Raw genomic sequence first — 26,361 nt, forward strand, 5'->3', positions numbered from 1 at the left:
CAATGGGTCACCAGTGACAAGGGGGGTCCCCAGGATGTCACAATGGGCCCTGGGGACAAAGAGGGGTCCCCATGGTGTATACAATGGGTCCCCAGTGACAAGGGGGGTCCCCAGGATGTCACAATGGGCCCTGGGGACAAAGGGGGTCCTGGGACTTCACAATGGGCCCTGCGGACAAGGGCGGGTCCCCAGGATGTCACAATGGGCCCTGGGGACAATTGGGGGGTCCTGGGATGTGACAATGGGCCCTGGAGTCAAAGGGGTGTCCCCATGGTGTCACAAAGGGACCTGGGGACATAGGGGGGTCCTGGGATGTCACAATGGGCACTGGGAATAAAGAGGGGGTCCCCAGGGTGCAACTATGGGCCCTGGGGACAAGAGGGTCCCCAGGATGTCACAATGGGCCCTGAGGACAAGGGCAGGTCCCCATGGTGTCACAATGGGTCACAGTGACGAGGAGGGTCCCCATGGTGTCACAATTGGCCCTGGGGACAACGGGGGTCCCGATGGTGTCACAATGGGCCCTTGGGAAAAAGGCTGTCCCCTGCATGTCACAATGGGCCCTGGGGACAATGGGGGGTCCGGGGATGTCACAATGGGCCCTGGGGACAAAGAGGGGTCCTGGGACGTCACTATGGGCCCTTGTGACAAAGGGGGTCCTGGGATGTCACGATGGGCCCTGGGGACAAAGGGGGCTCACCAGAATGTCACAATGGGCTCTGGGGACAACAGGGGTCCCGACGGTGTCACAATGGGCCCTTGGGACAAAGGCTGTCTCCTGAATGTCACAATGGGCCCTGGGGACAATGGGGGGTCCGGGGACGTCACAATGGGCCCTGGGGACAGGGAGGGATCCCCAGGATGTCACAATGGGCCCTGGGGACAAAGGGGGGTCCTGGGACGGCACAATGGGCCCTGCAGATCAAGGATGGTGCCCTGGATGTTACAATGGGCTCTGGGGACAATGGGGGGTCCTGGAATGTCGCAATGGGCCCTGGGGACAAAGGGGGGTCCCTTGGATGTCACAATGGGGCTGGGGACAAAGGGGGTCCTGGGATGTCACAATGGGTCCTGGGGACAAAGGGGGTCCCCACGGTGTCACAATGGGCCCTGGGGACAAAGGGGGTCCTCAGGATGTCACAGTGGGCCCTGGGGACTAGGGGGATACCCACGGTTTCAAAATGGGCCCTGGGGACAAGGGGGTCCCCAGGATCTCACAGTGGGCCGTGGGGACAAAGAGGGGTCCCCAGGACTTCACAATGGACCCTGGGGACAAAGGGCTCCCCAGGATGTCACAATGGGCTCTGGGGACAAAGGAGGTCCCCAGGATGACACAATGGGCCCTGGGGACAAACGGGGTCCTGGGACGTCACAATGGGCCCTGGGGACAATGGGGCGTCCTGATATGTTACAATGAACCCTGGGCACAATTGGGGGGTCCTTAAATGCCACAATGGGCCCTGGGGACAAAGGGGGTCCGCACAGTGTCACAATGGGCTCTGGGGACAAAGGGGAGTCCCCAGTATGTCACAATGGGCCCTGGGGACAATGCGGGGTCCTGGGATGTCACAATGGGCCCCCTGGGGACAACGGGGGTCCCGACGGTGTCACAATGGGCCCTGGGGACAAAGGCTGTCCCCTGAATGTCACAATGGGCCCTCTGGACAATGGGGGTCCCCAGGATGTCACAATGGGCTCTGGGGACAAGGGGGGTCCCCACGGTGTCACAATGGGCCTTGGGTACAAAGTGGGTTCCTGGGATGTCACATTGGGCCACAGTGACAAAAGGGGTCCCCATGGTGTCACAACGGGCCCTGGGGACAAAGGAGGTCCCCATGGTGCCACAACGGGCCAGAGGGACAAGGCGGTCCCCATGATGTCACAATGGGCCCTGGGGACAATGGGAGGTCCTGGGATGTCACAATGAGCCCTGGGGACAAACGGGGGTCCCTATGGTGTCACAATGGGTCCCCAGTGACAAGTGGGGTCCTGAGATGTCACAATGGGTCCTTGGGACAATGGGGGGTCCTGGGATGTCACAATGGGTGCAAGGTTTCAGTTGTAGGGTTTAGGGGTGCAGAGTTTGGTAGGGCCGAATTTGGGGGTGCAGGGTTTGGGGTGCAGGGTTTGGGAAGACAGGATCGGGGTGGAGGATTTGGGGGTGCAGGATTGAGGGGCAGGGTTTTGGTGCAGGGCTTGGGGTCAGGATCTGGGGTGCAGGGTTTGGGAAGAGTATTTTGGGGTGCAGGATTTTGGGTGCCGTGTCTGCGGGGCAGGTTTGGGGTGATCACTGCACCTTTTCCTTTCTCCAGGTGCAGAGCCCGTGCCTCACTTGGTTCCGTCTGCAAACAGCGCCCATCCCAGCTCGAATCCCCCTGCCCCTCTCACCCTGTGCAGCTCTTTGTGCGCTGAGCTCCGCACTCAGCACCAGCGGGTGCGGCTCCTCCCGAGGGGCTGGGGGGAGGGGGCGGGGCCAAGGGCTGGTTTGAGGGGGCGGGGCTGAGGCGGCGAGCTGCGATTGGCCGGCCGGGCCGCAGCGGCCATTCCCGCCTGAGCCTTGGGGCGGAGCCAGAGCGGGAGTGCGGGGGGCGGCCGGGCCAGGAGCCGCCCGCAGAGCGCCCGGAGAGCGGGCTTTGGGGACTCTGCCCGGGAACGAGCGGCAGGAGGAGAGGAGACGGCCCCAGCGGTACCGGGTGAGCTTCTGGCTGGAGCCTGGGAGCTGTTCCTCCCAGCGAGGGCTGTCGGGCACTGAACGGGCTGCCCAGGGCAGGGCTGGAGCCGCCATCCCTGGAGGGGTTTCCACAGGAGCTCCTGAGGGCCGTGGGCAGCGCCGGGGGGTTGTGCTTGGACTCCAGCACCTTCAAGGTGTTTGACACCCAAAGGGATTCTGTGGCACACTCCATTTTCACATTGCCATGGAGCCCGGAGGTCCCAGCGGGGTTTGGATCAGCGTGTTCTGGAACATTCTCAGTGGTCGGGTCTGTGTGCAGAGTGTGGTGGGAACGAGAAGAGAGGAGTGGAGAGAACAGTGGGGAGGTGAAGGAGCAGGAGTGGAGGTGAATACCAGAGAGAGCGAGTGTGTGCGGATCAGCAGTGATCACCCCAAACCTCAGGGGTGAATTGGAGAAACTGCCGGTTTGACCCGGAAGGATGGAGCCAGAATTTGAGGGCAGAAATCAGTTGCCCCAGGTCCTTGGGTCTGGAGGTTGTGGTTTTGGGCTTCACCTCCCGTCCGGGTACCCCGGGGTGACAGCGGGGCCTCTCCGGTCCTTCCGCGGGCTCTACCCGGTCGGAGCAGCAAGGCCGGCGATGGGGAGGGGTTCCCGGGGAGGGCAGAGCGCGTCCCGCGGGGCTGCGGGGACGTTTCTAGGCAGGCTCCGCGCTAAACAGCCCCGTTGCTAGGGCAGCGGGGCATTTCCAGCCCGGCGCTGCGGTAGACAGCCCCGTTGCTATGGGAACGGGGGCCTTGCGGGCCGGACCCCGCGCGGCGCGGCCCCCGTTGCTATGGGAACGGGGTCCTTCCAGTGCGGGCGGCGCGCAGCATGGCGGTGCCGCCCGAGCGCGGCGCTGAGCGGCGTCCGGAGCGGGCACGGCCGGTGAGTCCCGGGCCGGGGAGCCCCGGTTCCCCTGGGCGGGCAGCGGGAGCCGCTTGGGGGGTGGCGGGGAGAGCGCTCGGGCGGCTGAATTCCTGGCGCGGCCGGCTCGGGGAGGCGGGGGTGGCTCCGGCTCTTCCCGGGCTCTCTCGGCCTCGTCTCTTGCGCTCTGGAGAAAGCGGGAACTCTCTGGCAGCGAAGAGATGGAGTGAAGAGCAGAGGCAATGCCGCTGTTCGGCGGCATTCTTTATTTCATCAGCGCTGGGCAGCACTGGTAGAGTCTTGCACCTGGGCAGGAACAAGCCCAGGTTTCAGTCTAAGCTGGGGAAGGACCTGTTGGAGAGCAGCGTAGGGGAAAGGGAGCTGGGGGTCCTGGGGACAGCAGGGTGACCATGAGCCAGCACTGGGCCCTTGTGGCCAGGAAGCCAATGGTACCTGGGGTGGGTTAGAAGGGGGTGGTCAGTGGGTCAGAGAGGTTCTCCTGCCCCTCTGCTCTGCCCTGGTGAGACCACACCTGGAATGTTGTGTCCAGTTGTGGCCCCTCAGTTCCAGAAGGACAGGGAACTGCTGGAGAGAGTCCAGCGCAGCCACCAAGATGCTGAAGGGAGTGGAGCATCCCCCGTGTGAGGAAAGGCCCCATGCCCCAGATTCTTTCCTGATTCTCCCCCATTCCTCTTTACCCCTCCAAACCCCCTCCAGCTCCGTTGCCCTCCGCAGGACTTTGCTCCTGTCCCCTGCTCAATCACCTCCATCCCCACCAAGCACCTTCAGCTCGGCTCTGGTCCCTGCGTGCTCACTCCCACCCTGTGTGACACCCCCTGCACCCTCCCATCCCTTTCCCCCTCCCCATATACACTTGGATCCTCTCCGGACCCATCTCCAAGACCCTCCCTGCGTTTCTGTGCCCCCTGCTCTGCTCCAAGCTCCTCCGGGGCCACCCAGACCCCTCTGTCCCTTCCTCTGCTCCCCGCGAGCTCGGGCAGGATGTGCCCCCCATGTCCCCCATGGATGGGACCCTGCCCCACGGTCTCACAGCGATGGATGGAGGGATGGATGGATGGACGGATGGATGGACGGATGGATGGACGGATGGATGGAGGGATGGATGGAGGGATGGATGGAGGGACGGATGGAGGGACGGATGGAGGGACGGATGGAGGGACGGATGGAGGGATGGATGGAGGGAGGGATGGAGGGAGGGAGGGATGGAGGGAGGGATGGAGGGAGGGATGGACGGACGGATGGACGGACGGATGGACGGACGGATGGACGGACGGAGGATGGAGGGATGGAGGGATGGATGGAGGGATGGACGGATGGATGGACGGATGGATGGACGGATGGATGGATGGAGGATGGATGGATGGAGGATGGATGGATGGAGGATGGATGGATGGATGGAGGATGGATGGATGGACAGATGGATGGATGGACGGATGGATGGACGGATGGACGGATCCTCCTAAAACCCTCCTAAAACCAACATGGAAATGGTGGATGTTTGCGCCTCCTTGCGTGGAAGCAGCTCCGGCTCCCTCGTCCCGCATCCCACCCTTGCAGCTCCAGCACAGACCCCACCCTGGTATTTCGGCGTGGTCAACGCTCCCATGCCAATTCTCCCATGTCCTATTTTAGGTTTCTCGCCGGCACCGGCTGCGGACGACTGTGCTGGAGCTCCTGTCCAACCTTAGACAACGTCCTCAGGGATATGGGTCAGTGCCAGGGCTGGGTTATGCTTGGCCTCCATGACCTCGAGGGTCTTTTCCAACCAAAATGAGTTTTAGGGTTTATCCCAAATGATGGGAACCCCCACTTCCATCTCTGCTCTTTACCAAACACCTTTTAGAGGATGAAGAGGAAGGAGACGCAACACCTCAGCATACGGAGGGTCTTCCCCAAAGGGGTGGTCTGGGGTATCCAAAACACAAGGGGTGGTGTGGGCATCCAAAGCACAAGGGGTGGTCTGGGGCATCCAAAACACAAGGGGTGGTGTGGGCATCCAAAGCACAAGGGGTGGTCTGGGGTATCCAAAGCTCTCCTGGAGCGACTGCTGCTTCTTCTTGCTTTCCATCAGCTTCTTGATGTCTTCCCGCATGGGGCCGCGCTCGTCATCTTCGTCATCTTCGTCATCTTCGTCATCTTCGTCATCTTCGTCATCTTCGTCATCTTCACCATCAGATTCAGAGGATTCTGGAGGAGCGAACAGCGAGAAATGGGCTGGGGAGGGTCCAGCACCGGCCCTGGCTCTTCCTGCCCAGCATCCCAGGCCCATCCCCAGCTGCTCCAGCTTCATCCAAAAGAGGTGGCGAGCTCCAAAAACTCAGTGGCTCCTCCAAGAGCGTCCAATGGGAAGAGGCCCCAGGCAGAGAAGTCGTGGGCTCAAAAGAAAGCACCACGTTCCGAGGATCTCCAGAAGATCCCTGGCCTGCTCCAGGAGATCCCCATCATCAACAAGATGAGGTCGGCCGTGTTGTTTTCAAAGGCGAGGAGGAGCTCAAGGGCCCTCAGCATCTGGGCTCGCGTGCGGTTATGAGAGGGCAAGGAAGGAAGGAGGGAAGGAGGGAAGGAAGGAGGGAAGGAGGGAAGGAAGGAGGGAAGGAAGGAAGGAGGGAAGGAAGGAAGGAGGGAAGGAAGGAAGGAGGGAAGGAAGGAAGGAGGGAAGGAAGGAAGGAAGGAGGGAAGGAAGGAAGGAAGGAGGGAAGGAGGGAAGGAAGGAAGGAAGGAGGGAAGGAGGGAAGGAAGGAGCCGGGGGTTCCCATCATTTGGGATAAACCCTAAAAACTCATTAATCACTTTGGTTGGAAAAAACCACCCACCTCCATAGGACCCCATAGGGACCCATAGAGACCATAGAGGCCCATAGGGAGCCACAGAGCCCCATGGAACCCCATAGAGACCCATAGGGACCGTAGAGCCTGTAGAGACCCATAGGGACCCATAGAGACCCATAGAGCTCCATAGGACCCCATAGGGACCCATACAGACCATAGAGGCCCATAGGGAGCCACAGAGCCCCATGGAACCCCATAGAGACCCATAGGGACCGTAGAGCCTGTAGAGACCCATAGGGACCCATAGGGACCCATAGAGACCCATAGGGACCCATAGAGAGGGAGGGGTTTAGGACCCTGGGGGTTCCATAGAGACCCATAGAGCATCAAGGAGCCCCATAGGGACCCATAGAGCCCCAAAGAGCCCCATAGGGACCCACAGACACCCAAGGAGCCCCATAGAGACCCATTAAGACCCATAAGGACCCATAGGGACCCATAGGGACCCATAGAGCCCCATAGAGGCCCATAGGAAACCACAGAGCCCCATGGAACCCCATAGGGACCTATAGAGACCCATAGGACCCCATAGAGATCCAAGGAGCCCCATAGAGCTCCATAGGGACCCATAGAGACCCATAGGGACCCATAGAGAGGGAGGGTTTTAGGACCCCGGGGGTTCCTGCTGGGCTCAACTATGGCAAGAAAACCTTAACGAATAATTAACCGAATATTAATGAATGCAAAAGGCCAGGAACCAATGAAGAGTGAGCACTGAGCCCTGGGACAGCGGGGACAGCGGGGACAGGGACAGCGGGAATGTGACCCTGGGACCCATTGACCCCGTTGACTCCCATTGACCCCATTGACCCCCATTGACCCATTGACCCCCATTGACCCCCATTGACCCCATTGACCCCCATTGACCCCCATTGACCCCATTGACCCCATTGACCCATTGACCCATTGACCCCCATTGACCCCCATTGACCCCATTGACCCCATTGACCCATTGACCCCATTGACCCCCATTGACCCCCATTGACCCCATTGACCCATTGATCCCCATTGCCCCCCATTGATCCCCATTGACCCATTGACCCCATTGACCCATTGACCCCCATTGACCCCCATTGACCCCATTGACCCCATTGACCCATTGACCCCATTGACTCCCATTGACCCCATTGACCCCATTGACCCATTGATCCCCATTGCCCCCCATTGATCCCCATTGACCCATTGATCCCCATTGACCCATTGATCCCCATTGACCCATTGATCCCCTTTGACCCCATTGACCCATTGATCCCCATTGACCCCATTGAGCCATTGAGTCATTGACTTCATTGACCCCCCATTGCCCCCCATTGACTCCCATTGACCCCATTGACCCATTGACTCCCATTGCCCCCCATTGACCCCATTGCCCCCCATTGACTCCCATTGCCCCCCATTGCCCCCATTGCCCCCATTGTCCCATTTCAGGTAAAAGAGGACATAAACAAGAGAGAAAAAACAAAACACAACACATTTGGGCACTCCTGGGTCCTTTGGGGCACTCCTGGGTCCTTTGGGGCACTCCTGGGTCCCTCCTGAACTCCTGGGTCCTTTGGGGCACTCCTGGGTCCCTCCTGAACTCCTGGGTCCTTTGGGGTACTCCTGGGTCCCTTGGGGTACTCCTGGGTCCCTCCTGAACTCCCCATAGACCCCCATAATTTCCCCCTTAGGGACCCAGGAGTGCCCCATAGTGACCCATAAGTGACTCATGGAGCCCCCTGAGTGCGTTCGGGTCCCCTCGGGTCCCTTCGGGTGAGTTCGGGCCCCACTCGGGTCCCTTCGGGTCCCTTCGGGTGTGTTCGGGTGCGTTCGGGTCCCTTCGGGTGCGTTCGGGTCCCCTCGGGTGCGTTCGGGCCCCACTCGGGTCCCTTCGGGTGCGTTCGGATCCCTTCGGGTGCCTTAGGGTCCCCTCGGGTGCGTTCGGGCCCCACTCGGGTCCCTTCGGGTGCGTTCGGGTCCCTTCGGGTGCGTTCGGGTCCCTTCGGCTCCCTTCGTGTATCTTCGGCTCCTCTCGGAGCCGCCTCTGCGCACGCCACGCCCAGTGGGCGTGGCCACGCACCCCCCCGCCGCTTCCCATTGGCCGCCTCCTAAGGAAGGGGGCGTGGCCTCGCTCGCAGCCGCCGCCGCGGCGGGAAACGATCGTGAGGCGGAAAAAGGGGGAGAAAGTGGGGGGGGGGGGGGGGGGGCGGGGAGGAAGAGGAGGGGCCGGGGGGGGAGCGGAACACGGGTTTTGGGGTAAAAAGGGGGGGATTTGGGAGTTTGGCGCCTTTTGGGGCACTTTCGGGTGGGTTCGGGTCCCTTCGGGGAGACTTCGGGCCCCTTCGGGTGGGTGCGGGTCCACTCGGGTGGGTTCGGGCCCCTTCGGGTGGGTTCGGGCCCCTTCGGGTGGGTTCGGGTCCACTCGGGTGGGTTCGGGTCCCTTCGGGTGGGTTCGGGTCCACTCGGGTGGGTTCGGGTCCCTTCGGGTGCGTTCGGCTCCACTCGGACCCCTTCGGGAAGACTTCGGGTCCCTTCGGGTGCGTTCGGCCCCGGCCGGGACTCGGGCGCCGTTCGGCTCCGCTCGGGCGCCGTTCGGCTCCGCTCGGGCGCCATTCGGCTCCGCTCGGGCGCCGTTCGGCTCCGCTCGGGCGCCGTTCGGCTCCGCTCGGGCGCCGTTCGGCTCCGCTCGGGCGCCGTTCGGCTCCGCTCGGGCGCCGCTCGGCTCCGCTCGGGCGCCGTTCGGCTCCGCTCGGGCCCGTTCGGCTCCGCTCGGGCCCATTCGGCTCCGCTCAGCTCTTTCCGTCTCCGCTCGTTTTCCCGCGCTTTCCCTCAGAGCGCGAAACGAAGCGCGGGGACCCCCGGGGCCGCTTTTTTCGCGCTTTTCCCGAGGTGACAACAGCGGGGGCTTTGGGGACACAGCTCGGGGAGCCTCAGCGGGAGGGTTTTGGGTTGAAAAAGCGCTATTTTGGGTCAATTTTGAGGTGGTTTGTGGCCCTCCCGGCGGGGCAAGATGGCGGCTGCGGACATCGAGGGGCTGCTGGGTGAGTAATGAGGGGGAATTAGGGGTGATTAGCGCGAATTAGGGGGTAATTAGGGGGCAGCGGGGATATGGGGGGGTGGGGGGGGTGTTAATTAGCGCTGCTGAGGGTGTTAATTGTTAATGAATGCAGAGGAGGAGCCGTTGCAGGAGCTGCACCCCGGGCTGGCCCCGCTGAGGGGGATTGGGGGGGTGGGAGCGGAGCTGGAGAGGGAGGTGAGACAGGTAAGGGGGCATTGGGGACATTGGGGACAGAGAGAGAGAGTGTGTGCGGATCAGCAGTGATCACCCCAAACCTGCCCCGCAGACACGGCACCCAAAATCCTGCACCCCAAAATACTCTTCCCAAACCTGCACCCCAGATCCTGACCCCAAGCCCTGCACCAAAACCCTGCCCCTCAATCCTGCATCCCCAAATCCTCCACCCCCGATCCTGTCTTCCCAAACCCTGCACCCCAGATCCTGCACCCCCAAATTCGGCCCTACCAAACTCTGCACCCCTAAACCCTACAACTGAAACCTTGCACCCCCTAATCCTGCCCTCCCTACCTTCCTGAACCCCGAAACCTGCACCCCAAACCCTGCATTCCCAAATCTTTACGTCCTATACCCTCCACCCCTAAACCTGCCCCCAAACCCTGCACCCCAAAGAATTCCCTCCCAAACCCTGCACCTCCAAATCCTGCACCTCAAAGGCCTGGCAACCCAAACCCTTCAACCCCATCCCTGCAACACCAAATCCTGTACCCCAAACCCAGCACCCCAGAATCCTGCACCCCAAATCCTGCCTGCCAAACCTTTCACTGCAAACCCCTGCACCCCAAGATTGTGCTGCCCTAAACACTGAACCCCCAAATCCTGCAGCCCCGGATCCTTGCCTCCCAAGACTCTGCACCCCCACATCCTGCACCCAAATCTCTCATCCCCACCACCCTGCACTCCCAACCCCTGCACCCCAAAACTCCACACCTCCAAATCCTGAACCCTGAAACCCCGCACCCCCAAATCCTGTGCCCCAGTCCTGTGAACCCCACACTCTGCAACCTTAAATTTCCCCCCAAGCCCCTGCACCCCAAACGCTGCACTCTTAGACCTGACTTCTAAACCCCAAGGGCCCATTGTGACATCCCAGAACCTCCTATTGTCCCCAGGGCCCATTGTGACATCCTGGGGACCCCCATTGTCCCCAGGGACCATTTTGACATTCAGGGGACTCCTCTTTGTCCCCAGGGCCCATTGTGACATCCTGGGGACCCCCCCTTGTCACTGGGGCCCATTGTGACGTCCCAGGACCCCGCGTTGTCCCCAGGGTTCATTGTGACGTCTTAGGACCCCCCATTGTCCACAGGGCCCATTTTGACATCCTGGGGACCCCTCTTTGTCCCCAGGGCCCATTGTGACATCCTGGGGACCCCCCCTTGTCACTGGGGCCCATTGTGACGTCTTACGACCCCCCATTGTCCCCAGGGCCCATTGTGACATTCAGGGGACTCCTCTTTGTCCCCAGGGCCCATTGTGACATTCAGGGGACGCCTCTTTGTCCCCAGGGCCCATTGTGACATCCTGGGGATCCCTCCTTGTCCCCAGGGCCCATTGTGACGTCCCAGGACCCCCCATTTTCCCCAGGACCCATTGTGACATTCAGGGGGCCCCTTTGTCACTGGGGCCCATTGTGACATCCCAGGACCCCACATTGTCCCCAGGACACATTGTGACATCGTGGGGACCCCACTTGTCCCCAGGACCCATTGTGACACTATGGGGTACCCCCTTGTTCCCAGGGCCCATTGTGACACCGTGGGTACCGCCCTTGTCCGCAGGGCTCATTGAGACATCCCAGGACCCCCCTTTGTCCCCAGGGCCCATTGTGACATCGAAGGACCCCCCTGGTCCCCAGGGCCCATTATGACATCCTGGGGATGCCCCCTTATCACTGGGGCCCATTGTGACGTCCCAGGACCCCCCCCTTGTCCCCAGGGCCCATTGTGACATCCCAGGACCCCCCCTTGTCCCCAGGGCCCATTGCGACATTCAGGGGACGCCTCTTTGTACCCAGGGCACATTGTGACATCCTGGGGACCCCCCCTTGTCCCCAGGGCCCATTGTGACATCCTGGGGAGCCCTCCTTGTCCCCAGGGCCCATTGTGACATCCCAGGACCCCCCCTTGTCCCCAGGGCCCATTGCGACATTCAGGGGACGCCTCTTTGTACCCAGGGCACATTGTGACATCCTGGGGACCCCCCCTTGTCCCCAGGGCCCATTGTGACATCCTGGGGAGCCCTCCTTGTCCCCAGGGCCCATTGTGACGTCCCAGGACCCCCCATTGTCTTCAGGACCCATTGTGACATTCAGGGCACCCCCTTTGTCACTGGGGCCCATTGTGACATCCCAGGACCCCACATTGTCCTCAGGGCCCATTGTGACATCCTGGGGACCCCACTTGTCCCCAGGACCCATTGTGACACTATGGGCACCCCGCCTTGTTCCCAGGGCCCATTGTGACACCGTGGGTACCACCCTTGTCCCCAGAGCCCATTGTGACATCCAGGGGACCCCCTTTGTCCCCAGGGCCCATTGTGACATCCTGCGGACCCCTTTTGTCCCCACGGCCCATTGTGGCACCATGGGGACCCCCTTTGTCACTGGGGCCCATTGTGACATCCCAGGACCCCACTTTGTCCCCAGGGCTTATTGTGACACCATGGGGATCTCCCTTGTCCCCAGGGCCCATTGTGACATCCCGTGACCCCCCTTTGTCCCCAGTGCTATTGTGAAATCCTGGGGACCCCCTTTGTGCCCAGGGCCCATTGTGACACCATGTGGAACCTCTTTGTCACTGGGGGCCATTGTGACATCCCAGGATTCCACTTTGTCCCCAGGGCTCGTTCTGACACCTTGGGGACTCCCATTGTCCCCAGGGCCCATTGTGACATCCTGGGGATCCCCCTTTGTCCCCAGGGTCCATTGTGACATCCTGGGCAACCCCAATGTCCCCAGGGCCCATTGCGACATCTGGGGGACCCCCTTGTCCCCAGGACCCATCGTGGCACCGTGGGTGCCCTCCTTGTCACTTGGGCCCATTGTGACACCATGGGGACTCCCCATTTGTCCCCAGTGCCCATTGTGACATCCTGCGGACCCCCCCTTTGTCCCCAGGGCCCATTGTGACATCCTGGGGATCCCTCCTTGTCCCCAGGGCCCATTGTGACATCCTGGGGACCCCCTTTGTCACTGGGGCCCATTGTGACGTCCCAGGACCCCACATTGTCCCCAGGGCCCATTGTGACATCCTGGGGACCCCCTTTGTCTCCAGGGCCCATTGTGACGTCCCAGGACCCCCCATTGTCCCCAGGGTCCATTGTTACATCCTGGGGACCCCCTTGTCCCCAGGACCCATCATGACACCATGGGGACCCTCCTTGTCACTGGGGACCCATTCCGACACCCTGGGGAGCCCCCCTTGTCCTCAGGGCCCATTGTGACATCCTGGGCATCCCGCTTTTTACCCCTGGACCATTGTAACACCGTGGGGACCCCCTTTGTCCCCAGGGCCCATTGTGACACTGTGGGACCCCCCCTTTGTCCCCAGGGCCTATTATTTTGTCCCGGGACCCCCATTGTCCCCAGGGCCCATTGTGACACTTGGGGACCCCCCTTGTCACTGGGGACCCATTGTGACACCATGGGGACCACCCCTTGTCTTCAGGGCCTATTGTGAACATCCTGGGGAACCTCCATTGTCCCCAGAGCCCACTGTGAGTCCTGGGGACCCCCTTGTCCCCAGGTCCCATTGTGACATCCTGGGGAGCCTCTTTGTCCCCAGGGCCCATTGTGACGTCCCAGGACCCCCCATTGTCCCCAGGGCCCATTGTGGCATCCTGGGGACCTCCTTGTCCCCAGGACCCATCGTGGCACCGTGGGGACCTCCCTTGTCTCTGGGGACCCTTTGTGACACCATGGGGACCTCCCATTGTCCTCAGGGCCCATTGAGACATCCTGGGGACCCCCTTTGTCACTGGGGACCCATTGTGACATCCCAGGAACCCCATTGTGCCAAGAGCAGATTGTAACATCCTGGGGACCCCCCTTTTTCTCCAGGACGCATTGTGACACCGTGGGCACCTCATTAGTCCCCAGGGCCCATTGTGACAGTGTAGGGACCTCCCTTTGTCCCCAGGGCTCATTGTGGCACCATGGGGACCCCCCCGTGTCACTGGGGACCCATTGTGACACCATGGGGACCCCCCCATGTCCTCAGGGTCCATTGTGACATCCTGGGCACCCCCCATTGTCCCCAGGACCCATTGTGACATCCTGGCCACCCCCTTGCTCCCAGGGCCCATTTTAGCACCATGGGGACCGCCTTTGACCCCAGGGCCCCTTGTGGCACCATGGCAACCACTTTTGTTCCCAGGGCCCATTGTGACATTCAGGGGACCCCATTGTCCCCAGGGCCTATTGTGACACCATGGGGACCCCTCCTTGTCACTGGGGACCCATTGTGACACCATGGGGACCCCCCATGTCCTCAGGACTCATTTTCACATCCTGGGCACCCCCCATTGTCCCCAGGGCCCATTGTGACATCCTGGGGATCCCTCCTTGTCCTCAGGGCCCATTGTGACGTCTTAGGACCCCCCATTGTCCCCAGGGCCCATTGTGACATTCAGGGGACGCCTCTTTGAAACCCAGGGCACATTGTGACATCCTGGGGACCCCCCCTTGTCCCCACAGCCCATTGTGACGTCCCAGGACCCCCCATTGTTCCCAGGGCCCGTTGTGACATCCTGGGGATCCCTCCTTGTCCCCAGGGCCCATTGTGACACTATGGGGACCCCCCCTTGTTCCCAGGGCCCATTGTGACATCCTGGGTACCACCCTTGTCCTCAGGGCCCATTGTGAAGTCTAAGGACCCCCCATTGGCCCCAGGGCCCATAGTGACATTCAGGGGACCCCTCTTGGTCCCCAGGGCCCATTGTGAAGTCTAAGGACCCCCCATTGTCCCCAGGGCCCATAGTGACATCCTGGGGATCCCTCCTTGTCCCCACGGCCCATTGTGACATCCTGGGGACCCTCCTTGTCCCCAGAGCCCATTGTGACATCCAAGGGACCCCCTTTGTCTCCAGGGCCCATTGTGGCACCATGGGGACCCCCTTTGACACTGGGGCCCATTGTGACACCGTCGACACCCCCTTTTGTCCCCAGGGCCCATTGTGACGTCCTGGGGACCCCCCTTGTCCCCAGAGCCCATTGTGACATCCAGGGGACCCCCTATTGTCCCCAGGGCCCATTGTGACGTCCCAGGACCCTCCATTGTCCCCAGGGCCCATTGTGACATCCTGGGGATTCCTCCTTGTCCTCAGGGCCCATTGTGACGTCCCAGGACCACCCATTGTCCCCAGGGCCCATTGTGACATCCTGGGGATCCCTCCTTGTCCCCAGGGCCCATTGTAACGTCCCAGGACCCCCCATTGTCCCCAGGACCCATTGTGACATTCAGGGGACCCCCTTTGTCACTGGGGCCCATTGTGACATCCCAGGACCCCACATTGTCCCCAGGGCCCATTGTGACATCCTGGGGACCCCACTTGTCCCCAGGACCCATTGTGACACTATGGGGACCCCCCCTTGTCCCCAGGACCCATTGTGACGTCCTGGGTACCACCCTTGTCCGCAGGGCTCATTGTGACGTCTCAGGACCCCCCATTGTCCCCAGGGCCCATTGTGACATCCTGGGGATCCCTCCTTGTCCGCAGGGCCCATTGTGACGTCCCAGGACCCCCCCTTGTCCCCAGGGCCCATTGTGACATTCAGGGGACCCCTGTTTGTCCCCAGGGCCCATTGTGACATCCTGGGGACCCCCTCTTGTCACTGGGGCCCATTGTGACGTCCCAGGACCCCCCACTTTCCCCAGGGCCCATTGTGACATTCAGGGGACCCCTCTTTGTCCCCAGGGCCCATTGTGACATCCTGGGGATACCTCGTTGTCCCCAGGGCCCATTGTGACGTCCCAGCACCCCCCATTGTCCCCAGGACCTACTGTGACATTCAGGGGAGCCCCTTTCTCACTGGGGCCCATTGTGACACCATGGAGACCCCCGCTTGTCCTCAGGGTCCATTGTGACATCCTGGGCACCCCCCATTTCCCCAGGACCCATTGTGACATCCTGGCCACCCCCTTGCTCCCAGGGCCCGTTGTGGCACCATGGGGATACCCCCTTTGTCCCCAGGGCCCATTGTGACATCCCAGGACCCTCCTTTGTCCCCAGGGCCATTGTGAAATCCTGGGGTCCCCTTTTGTCCCCAGGGCCCATTGTGGCACCATGGGGAACCCCTTTGTCACTGGGGACCATTGTGACATTCCAGGATTCCACTTTGTCCCCAGGGCTCGTTCTGACACCTTGGGGACTCCCATTGTCCCCAGGGCCCATTGTGACATCCCAGGACCCCACTTTGTCCCCAGGGCTTTTTGTGACATCTGGGGGACGCCCTTGTCCCCAGGACCCATCCTGGCACCGTGGGGACCCTCCTTGTCACTTGGGCCCATTGTGACACCATGGGGACGCCCCCCTTTGTCCCCAGTGCCCATTGTGACATCCTGCGGACCCCCCGTTGTCCCCAGGGCCCATTGTGACATTCAGGGGACCCACCATTGTCCTCAGGGCCCATTGTGACGTCCCAGGACCCCCCATTGTCCCCAGGGCCCATTGTGACATCCTCAGCACCCCCTTGTCCCCAGGGCCCATTGTGACATTCAGGGGACCCCTCTTTTTCCCCAGGGCCCATTGTGACATCTTGGGGACCCCCCCTTGTCCCCAGGGCCCATTGTGACGTCCCAGAACCCGCCATTGTCCCCAGGGCCCATTGTGACATCCTGGGGATCCCTGCTTGTCCCCAGGGCCCATTGGGACGTCCCAGGACCCGCTATTGTCCCCAGGGCCCATTTTGACATCCTGGGGATCCCTCCTTGTCCCCAGGGCCCATTGGGACATCCCAGGACCCCCATTGTCCCCAGGGCCCATTGTGACATTCAGGGGCCCCCGTTTGTCACTGGGGCCCATTGTGACATCCCAGGACCCCACATTGTCCCCAGGGCCCTTGTGACATCCTGGGGACCCCACTTGTCCCCAGGACCCATTGTGACACTATAAGGACCCCCCCTTGTGCCCAATGACCATTGTGACACCGTGGGTACCACCCTTGTCCGCACGGCCCATTGTGACATCCTAGGGACACCCCCTTGTCTCCAGGGCCCATTGTGACATCCTGGGAATCCCTCCTTGTCCCCAGGGCCCATTTTGACATTCAGGGGACCCCCCATTGTCCCCAGGGCCCATTGTGACATCCTCGGCACCCCCTTGTCCCCAGGGCCCATTGTGACATTCAGGGGACCCCTCTTTGTCCCCAGGGCCCATTGTGACATCCTGGGCATCCCTCGTTGTCCCCAGGGCCCATTGTGACGTCCCAGGACCCCCCACTGTCCCCAGTGCCCATTGTGACATTCAGGGTTCCCCCCTTTGTCCCCAGGGCCCATTCTGATACCGTGGGGACCCCCTTTGTCCCCAGGGCCCATTGTGACATGCTGGGGACGCTCTTTGTCCACAGGGCCCATTGTGACATCCTGGGGACCCTCCTTGTCCCCAGAGCCCATTGTGACATCCAGGGGACCCCCTTTGTCCCCAGGGCCCATTGTGGCACCGTGAGGACCCTCTTTATCACTGGGGCCCATTGTGACATCCCAGGACCCCCTTTGTCCCCAGGGCCCATTGTGACATCCTGGGGGACCCTCCTTGTCCCCAGAGCCCATTGTGACATCCCAGAACCCCACTTTGTCCCCAGGGCTTATTGTGACACCATGGGAATCTCCCTTGTCCCCAGGGCCCATTGTGACATCCCATGACCCCCCTTTGTCCCCAGTGCTATTGTGAAATCCTGGGGACCCCTTTTGTCCCCAGGGCCCATTGTGGCACCATGGGGAACCCCTTTGTCACTGGGGGCCATTGTGACATTCCAGGATTCCACTTTGTCCCCAGGGCTCGCTCTGACACCTTGGGGACTCCCATTGTCCCCAGGGCCCATTGTGACATCCTGGGCAACCCCATTGTCCCCAGGGCCCATTGTGACATCCTGGGGACCCCCATTGTCCCCAAGGCCCATTGTGACATTCCAGGACCCCCCATTGTCCCCAGGGCCCATTGTGACATCCACTGCACCCCCTTGTCCCCAGGGCCCATTGTGACATTCAGTGGACCCCTCTTTGTCCCCAGGGCCCATTGTCACATCCTAGGGACCCCGTTGTCCCCAGGACCCATTGTGACATTCAGGGGGCCCCTTTGTCACTGGGACCCATTGTGACATCCTGGGGACCCCACTTGTCCCCAGGACCCATTGTGACACTATGGGGACCCCCCCTTGTTCCCAGGGCCCATTGTGACACCGTGGGTACCACCCTTGTCCGCAGGGCTCATTGTGACATCCCAGGACCCACCTTTGTCCCCAGGGCCCATTCTGATACCGTGGGGATCCCCTTTGTCCCCAGAGCCCATTGTGACATCCAGGGGACCCCCTTTGTCCCCAGGGCCCATTGTGACATCGCAGGACCCCCCTGGGCCCCAGGGCGCATTTTGACATCCTGGGGATGCCCCCTTGTCACCGAGACCCATTGTGACGTCCCAGGACCCCCCATTGTCTCCAGGGCCCATTGTGAAATCCTGGGGATCCCTGCTTGGCCCCAGAGCCCATTGTGACGTCTTAGGACCCCCCCTTGTCCCCAGGGCCCATTGCGACATTCAGGGGACGCCTCTTTGTACCCAGGGCCCATTGTGACATCCTGGGGCCCCCCCCTTGTCCCCAGGGCCCATTGTGACATCCTGGGCATCCCTCCTTGTCCCCAGGGCCCATTGTGATGTCCCAGGACCCCCATTGTCCTTAGGACCCATTGTAACATTCAGGGAACCCCTTTGTCACTGGGGCCCATTGTGTCATCCCATGACCCCACATTGTCCCCAGGGCCCATTGTGACATCCTGGGGACCCCATTTTCCCCAGGACCCATTGTGACACTATGGGGAACCCCCCTTGTTCCCAGGGCCCATTGTGACACCGTGGGTACCACCCTTGTCTGCAGGGCTCATTGTTTCATCCCAGGACCCCCCATTGTCCCCAGGGCCCATTGTGACATTCAGGGGACCCCCCTTTGTCCCCAGGGCCCATTCTGATACCGTGGGGACCCCCTTTGTCCCCAGGGCCCATTGTGACATGCTGGGGACGCTCTTTGTCCCCAGGGCCCATTGTGACATCCTGGGGACCCTCCTTGTCCCCAGAGCCCATTGTGACATCCAGGGGACCCCCTTTGTCCCCAGGGCCCATTGTGGCACCATAGGGACCCCCTTTGTCACTGGGGCCCATTGTGACATCCCAGGACCCCCCCTGGTCCCGAGGCCCCATTGTGACATCCTGGGGACCCCCCTTGTCCTCAGGGTCCATTGTGACAGCCCAGGACCTTACATTTTCCCCAGGACCCATTGTGACATCCTGGGGCCACCCCCTTGCTCCCAGGGCCCGTTGTGGCACCGTGGGGACACCCCGTTTGTCCCCAGGGCCCATTGTGACATCCCAGGACCCCCCTTTGTACCCAGCGCCATTGTAGCACCATGGGGTCCCCTTTGACCCCATGGGCCATTGTGGCACCATGGCAACCCCTTTTGTCCCCAGGGCCCATTGTGACATTCTTGGACCCCACTTTGTCCCCAGGGCCTATTGTGACACCATGGGGACCCCTCCTTGTCACTGGGGACCCATTGTGACACCATGGGGACCCCCCCTTGTCCTCAGGACTCATTCTCACATCCTGGACACCCCCCATTGTCCCCAGGGCCCATTGTGACATCCACTGCACCCCCTTGTCCCCAGGGCCCATTGTGACATTCAGGGGACCCCTCTTTGTCCCCAGGGCCCATTGTGACATCCTGGGGACCCCCCCTTGTCCCCAGGGCCCATTGTGACATCCCAGGACCACCCACTGTCCCCAGGGCCCATTGTGACATTCAGGGGACCCCCCCTTTGTCCCCAGGGCCCATTGTGACATCCTGGGGACCCCCCCTTGTCCCCAGGGCCCATTGTGACGTCCCAGGACCCCCCACTGTCCCCAGGGCCCATTGTGACATTCAGGGGACCCCCTTTGTCCCCAGGGCCCATTCTGATACCGTGGGGACCCCCTTTGTCCCCAGGGCCCATTGTGACATGCTGGGGACCCCCTTTGTCCCCAGGGCCCATTGTGGCACCATGAGGACCCTCTTTGTCACTGGGGCCCATTGTGACATCCCATGACCCCCCTTTGTCCCCAGTGCTATTGTGAAATCCTGGGGACCCCTTTTGTCCCCAGGGCCCATTGTGACACCATGGGGAACCCCTTTGTCACTGGGGGCCATTGTGACATTCCAGGATTCCACTTTGTCCCCAGGGCTCGTTCTGACACCTTGGGGCCTCCCATTGTCCCCAGGGCCCATTGTGACATCCTGGGCAACCCCATTGTCCCCAGGGCCCATTGTGACATCCTGGGGACCCCCATTGTCCCCAGGGCCCATTGTGACATTCCAGGACCCCCCATTGTCCCCAGGGCCCATTGTGACATCCACTGCACCCCCTTGTCCCCAGTGCCCATTGTGACATTCAGGGGACCCCTCTTTGTCCCCAGGGCCCATTGTGACATCCTGGGGACCCCCCCTTGTCACTGGGGCCCATTGTGACGTCCCAGGACCCCCCATTGTCCCCAGGGCCCATTGTGACATCCTGGGGATCCCTCCTTGTCCCCAGGGCCCGTTGTGACGTCCCAGGACCCCCCATTGTCCCTAGGACCCATTGTGACATTCAGGGGGCCCCTTTGTCACTGGGGCCCATTGTGACATCCCAGGACCCCACATTGTCCCCAGGACACATTGTCACATCCTGGGGACCCCACTTGTCCCCAGGACCCATTGTGACACTATGGGGACCCCCTTTGTCCCCAGGGCCCATTGTGACATCGCAGGACCCCCCTGGGCCCCAGGGCGCATTTTGACATACTGGGGATGCCCCCTTGTCAACGGGGCCCATTGTGACATCCCAGGACCCCCCATTGTGTCCAGGGCCCATTGTGACATCCTGGGGATCCCTGCTTGGCCCCAGGGCCCATTGTGATGTCCTTGGGAGCCCCCTCTCTTCCCAGGGCTCATTGTGACTCTCAGGTGACCCCACCTTGTCCCCAGGACTGATTGTGACGTCCTAGGGCCCCTCTGTGTCCCCAGGGCCCATTGTGACGTCCCAGGACCCCCATTGTCCCCAGGGCCCATTGTGACATCCTCGGCACCCCCTTGTCCCCAGGGCCCATTGTGACATTCAGGGGACCCCTCTTTGTCCCCAGGGCCCATTGTGACATCCTGGGGACCCCCTCTTGTCCCCAGGGCCCATTGTGACGTCCCAGGACCCCCCATTGTCCCCAGGGCCCATTGTGACATCCTGGGGATCCCTCCTTGTCCCCAGGGCCCATTGTGACGTCCCAGGACCCCCCATTGTCCCCAGGGCCCATTGTGACATTCAGGGGACCCCCTTTGTCACTGGGGCCCATTGTGACATCCCAGGACCCCCCTTTGTCCCCAGGGCCCATTGTGACATCCTGGGGATCCCCATGTCACTGGGGCCCATTGTGACGTCCCAGGACCCCGCATTGTCCCCAGAGCCCATTGTGACATCCTGGAGACCCCCTTCGTCTCCAGGGCCCATTGTGACGTCCCAGGACCCCCCATTGTCCCCAGGGTCCATTGTTACATCCTGGGCATCCCCCCTGTCCCCCGGGACCATTGTGACACTGTGGGGAACCCCCTTGTCCCCAGGTCCTATTGTTACGTCCCAGGAACCCCCATTGTCCCCAGGACCCATTGTGACACTATGGGGACCCCCCCTTGTGCCCAGTGCCCATTGTGACACCGTGGGTACCACCCTTGTCTGCAGGGCTCATTGTTTCATCCCAGGACCCCCCATTGTCCCCAGGGCCCATTGTGACATTCAGGGGACCCCCCTTTGTCCCCAGGGCCCATTCTGATACCGTGGGGACCCCCTTTGTCCCCAGGGCCCATTGTGACATGCTGGGGACGCTCTTTGTCCCCAGGGCCCATTGTGACATCCTGGGGACCCTCCTTGTCCCCAGAGCCCATTGTGACATCCAGGGGACCCCCTTTGTCCCCAGGGCCCATTGTGGCACCATAGGGACCCCCTTTGTCACTGGGGCCCATTGTGACATCCCAGGACCCCCCCTGGTCCCGAGGCCCCATTGTGACATCCTGGGGACCCCCCTTGCTCCCAGGGCCCGTTGTGGCACCGTGGGGACACCCCGTTTGTCCCCAGGGCCCATTGTGACATCCCAGGACCCCCCTTTGTACCCAGCGCCATTGTAGCACCATGGGGTCCCCTTTGACCCCATGGCCCATTGTGGTACCATGGCAACCCCTTTTGTCCCCAGGGCCCATTGTGACATTCTTGGACCCCACTTTGTCCCCAGGGCCTATTGTGACACCATGGGGACCCCTCCTTGTCACTGGGGACCCATTGTGACACCATGGGGACCCCCCCTTGTCCTCAGGACTCATTCTCACATCCTGGACACCCCCCATTGTCCCCAGGGCCCATTGTGACATCCACTGCACCCCCTTGTCCCCAGGGCCCATTGTGACATTCAGGGGACCCCTCTTTGTCCCCAGGGCCCATTGTGACATCCTGGGGACCCCCCCTTGTCCCCAGGGCCCATTGTGACATCCCAGGACCCCCCACTGTCCCCAGGGCCCATTGTGACATTCAGGGGACCCCCCCTTTGTCCCCAGGGCCCATTGTGACATCCTGGGGACCCCCCCTTGTCCCCAGGGCCCATTGAGACGTCCCAGGACCCCCCACTGTCCCCAGGGCCCATTGTGACATTCAGGGGACCCCCTTTGTCCCCAGGGCCCATTCTGATACCGTGGGGACCCCCTTTGTCCCCAGGGCCCATTGTGACATGCTGGGGATGCTCTTTGTCCACAGGGCCCATTGTGACATCCTGGGGACCCCCTTTGTCCCCAGGGCCCATTGTGGCACCATGAGGACCCTCTTTGTCACTGGGGCCCATTGTGACATCCCATGACCCCCCTTTGTCCCCAGTGCTATTGTGAAATCCTGGGGACCCCTTTTGTCCCCAGGGCCCATTGTGACACCATGGGGAACCCCTTTGTCACTGGGGGCCATTGTGACATTCCAGGATTCCACTTTGTCCCCAGGGCTCGTTCTGACACCTTGGGGACTCCCATTGTCCCCAGGGCCCATTGTGACATCCTGGGCAACCCCATTGTCCCCAGGGCCCATTGTGACATCCTGGGGACCCCCATTGTCCCCAGGGCCCATTGTGACATTCCAGGACCCCCCATTGTCCCCAGGGCCCATTGTGACATCCACTGCACCCCCTTGTCCCCAGGGCCCATTGTGACATTCAGGGGACCCCTCTTTGTCCCCAGGGCCCATTGTGACACTGTGGGGAACCCCCTTGTCCCCAGGTCCTATTGTTACGTCCCAGGAACCCCCATTGTCCCCAGGACCCATTGTGACACCTTGGGGACCCCCTTGTCACTGGAGACCCATTGTGACAGCATGGGGACCACCCCTTGTCCTCAGGGCCTATTGTGAACATCCTGGGGAACCTCCATTGTCCCCAGAGCCCATTGTGAGTTCCTGGAGACCCCCTTGTCCCCAGGTCCCATTGTGACATCCTGGGGAGCCTCTTTGTCCCCACGGCCCATTGTGACATCCTGGGGACCTCCTTGTCCCCAGGACCCATCCTGGCACCGTGGGGACCTCCCTTGTCACTGGGGACCGATTGTGACACCATGGGGACCTCCCATTGTCCTCAGGACCCATTGAGACATCCTGGGGACCCCCTTTGTCACTGGAGACCCGTTGTGACATCCCAGGAACCCCATTGTCCCAAGGGCCCATTGTGACATCCTGGGGACCCCCCTTTGTCTCCAGGACATATTGTGACACCGTGGGGACCACATTAGTCCCCAGGGCCCATTGTGACATCCTAGGGATCCCCTCTTGTCCCCAGGGCCCATTGTGACGTCCCAGGACCCCCCATTGTCCCCAGGGCCCATTGTGACATCCTGGGGACGCCCTTTATCCCCAGGGCCCATTTTGACACCGTCGACACCCCCCTTTGTCCCCAGGGCCCATTGTGACATCCTGGGGACCCTCCTTGTCCCCAGAGGCCATTTTGACATCCAGGGGACCCCCTTTGTCCCCAGGGCCCATTGTGACATCCTGGGGTCCCCCCTTTGTCCCCGGGGCCCATTGTGATATCCTGGGGATCCCTCCTTGTCCCCAGGGCCCATTGTGAGGTCCCAGGACCCCCCATTGTCCCCAGGGCCCATTGTGACATCCTCGGCACCCCTTTGTCACTGGGGCCCATTGTGACATCCCAGGACCCCCCTTTGTCCCCAGGGCCCATTGTGACATCCTGGGGATCCCCATGTCACTGGGGCCCATTGTGACGTCCCAGGACCCCGCATTGTCCCCAGAGCCCATTGTGACATCCTGGAGACACCCTTTGTCTCCAGGGCCCATTGTGACGTCCCAGGACCCCCCATTGTCCCCGGGGTCCATTGTTACATCCTGGGGACCCCCTTGTCACTGGGACCCATTGTGACACCATGGGGACCCTCCTTGTCACTGGGGACCCATTGTGACACCATGGGGACCCCCCCTTGTCCTCAGGGCCCATTGTGACGTCCTGGGCATCTCCCTTTGTCCCCCGGGACCATTTTAACACCGTGCGGACCCCCTTTGTCCCCAGGGCCCATTGTGACACTGTGGGGAACCCCCTTGTCCCCAGGGCCTATTGTTACGTCCCAGGACCCCCCATTGTCCCCAGGGCCCATTGTGACACCTTGGGGACCCCCTTGTCACTGGAGACCCATTGTGACAGCATGGGGACCACCCCTTGTCCTCAGGGCCTATTGTGAACATCCTGGGGAACCTCCATTGTCCCCAGAGCCCATTGTGATTTCCTGGAGACCCCCTTTTTCCCCAGGGCCCATTGTGACATCCTGGGGTCCCCCCTTTGTCCCCAGAGCCCATTGAAATGTCCCAGGATCACCGTTTGTCCCCAGGGTTCATTGTGACATCCTGGGGACCCCATTTGTCCCCACGGCCCATTGTTGCACCATGGGGAACCCCTTTGTCACTGGGGCCCATTGTGACATCCCAGGACCCCACTTTGTCCCCAGGGCTTATTGTGACACCATGGGGATCTCCCTTGTCCCCAGGGCCCATTGTGACATCCCATGACCCCCCTTTATCCCCAGTGCTATTGTGAAATCCTGGGGACCCCTTTTGTCCCCAGGGCCCATTGTGGCACCATGGGGAACCCCTTTGTCAGTGGGGGCCATTGTGACATCCCAGGATGCCACTTTGTCCCCAGGGCTCGTTCTGACACCTTGGGGACTCCCATTGTCCCCAGGGCCCATTGTGACATCCTGGGCAACCCCATTGTCCCCAGGGCCCATTGTGACATCTGGGGAACGCCCTTGTCCCCAGGAGCCATCGTGGCACTGTGGGGACCCTCCTTGTCACTTGGGCCCATTGTGACACCATGGGGACCCCCCCTTTGTCCCCAGTGCCCATTGTGACATCCTGGGGATCCCTCCTTGTCCCCAGGGCCCATTGTGACGTCCCAGGACCCCCCATTGTCCCCAGGACCCATTGTGACATTCAGGGGACCCCCTTTGTCACTGGGGCCCATTGTGACATCCCAGGACCCCACATTGTCCCCAGGGCCCATTGTGACATCCTGGGGACCCCACTTGTCCCCAGGACCCATTGTGACACTATGGGAACCCCCCCTTGTGCCCAGAGCCCATTGTGACACTGTGGGTACCACCCTTGTCCGCAGGGCTCATTGTGACATCCCAGGACCCCCCTTTGTCCCCAGGGCTCATTGTGCCATTCTAGGACCCCACTTTGTCCCCAGGGCCTATTGTGACACCATGGGGAACCCTCCTTGTCACTGGGAACCCATTGTGACACCATGGGGACCCCCCCTTTGTCCCCAGTGCCCATTGTGACATCCTGCGCACCCCCCTTTGTCCCCAGGGTCCATTGTGACATCCTGGGCAACCCCATTGTCCCCAGGGCCCATTGTGACATCTAGGGGGACGCCCTTGTCCCCAGGACCCATCGTGGCACCGTGGGGACCCCCATTGTCCCCAGGGCCCATTGTGACGTCCCAGGACCCCCATTGTCCCCAGGGCCCATTGTGACATCCCAGGACCCCACTTTGTCCCCAGGGCTTATTGTGACACCATGGGGATCTCCCTTGTCCCCAGGGCCCATTGTGACTTTCAGGGGACCCCACTTGTCCCCAGGGTCCATTGTGACACTATGGGGACCCCCCCTTGTGCCCAGGGCCCATTGTGACACTGTGGGTACCACCCTTGTCTGCAGGGCTCATTGTGACATCCCAGGACCCCCCATTGTCCCCAGGGCCCATTGTGACATTCAGGGGACCCCCCTTGTCCCCAGGGCCCATTCTGATACCGTGGGGACCCCCTTTGTCCCCAGGGCCCATTGTGACATGCTGGGGATCCTCTTTGTCCCCAGGGCCCATTGTGACATCCTGGGGACCCTCCTTGTCCCCAGAACTCATTGTGACATCCAGGGGACCCCCTTTGTCCCCAGGGCCCATTGTGGCACCATAGGGACCCCCTTTGTCACTGGGGCCCATTGTGACATCCCAGGACCCCCCCTGGTCCCCAGGGCCCATTGTGACATCCTGGGGACCCCCTTTGTCCCAAGACTTCATTGTGACATCCTGGGGACCCCCCTTGTCCTCAGGGTCCATTGTGACAGCCCAGGACCTTACATT

The 26,361-nt window shown here is 61.6% G+C and overlaps 1 long non-coding RNA gene across 3 annotated transcripts in view; it reads left to right on the forward strand.

Moving 5' to 3' along the window:
- The first annotated feature begins 8,439 nt into the window (after positions 1-8,439).
- Positions 8,440-26,361, forward strand: part of LOC136113822 (uncharacterized) — a 50,418-nt gene continuing 32,496 nt past the window's right edge. For 2 of the 3 annotated variants that reach the window (XR_011736020.1, XR_011736019.1), the window contains exons 1-2: positions 8,440-8,565; positions 9,385-9,444. This is a non-coding gene — a long non-coding RNA (uncharacterized lncRNA). Of the gene's footprint in view, positions 8,566-9,384; positions 9,445-9,573; positions 9,667-26,361 lie in introns of those variants that run through there. The other variant, XR_010653041.2, reaches the window with a different exon arrangement.

Source organism: Patagioenas fasciata, chromosome 29 (genome assembly GCF_037038585.1).
Source record: "Patagioenas fasciata isolate bPatFas1 chromosome 29, bPatFas1.hap1, whole genome shotgun sequence".
NCBI classification, from domain to species: Eukaryota; Metazoa; Chordata; class Aves; order Columbiformes; family Columbidae; genus Patagioenas; species Patagioenas fasciata.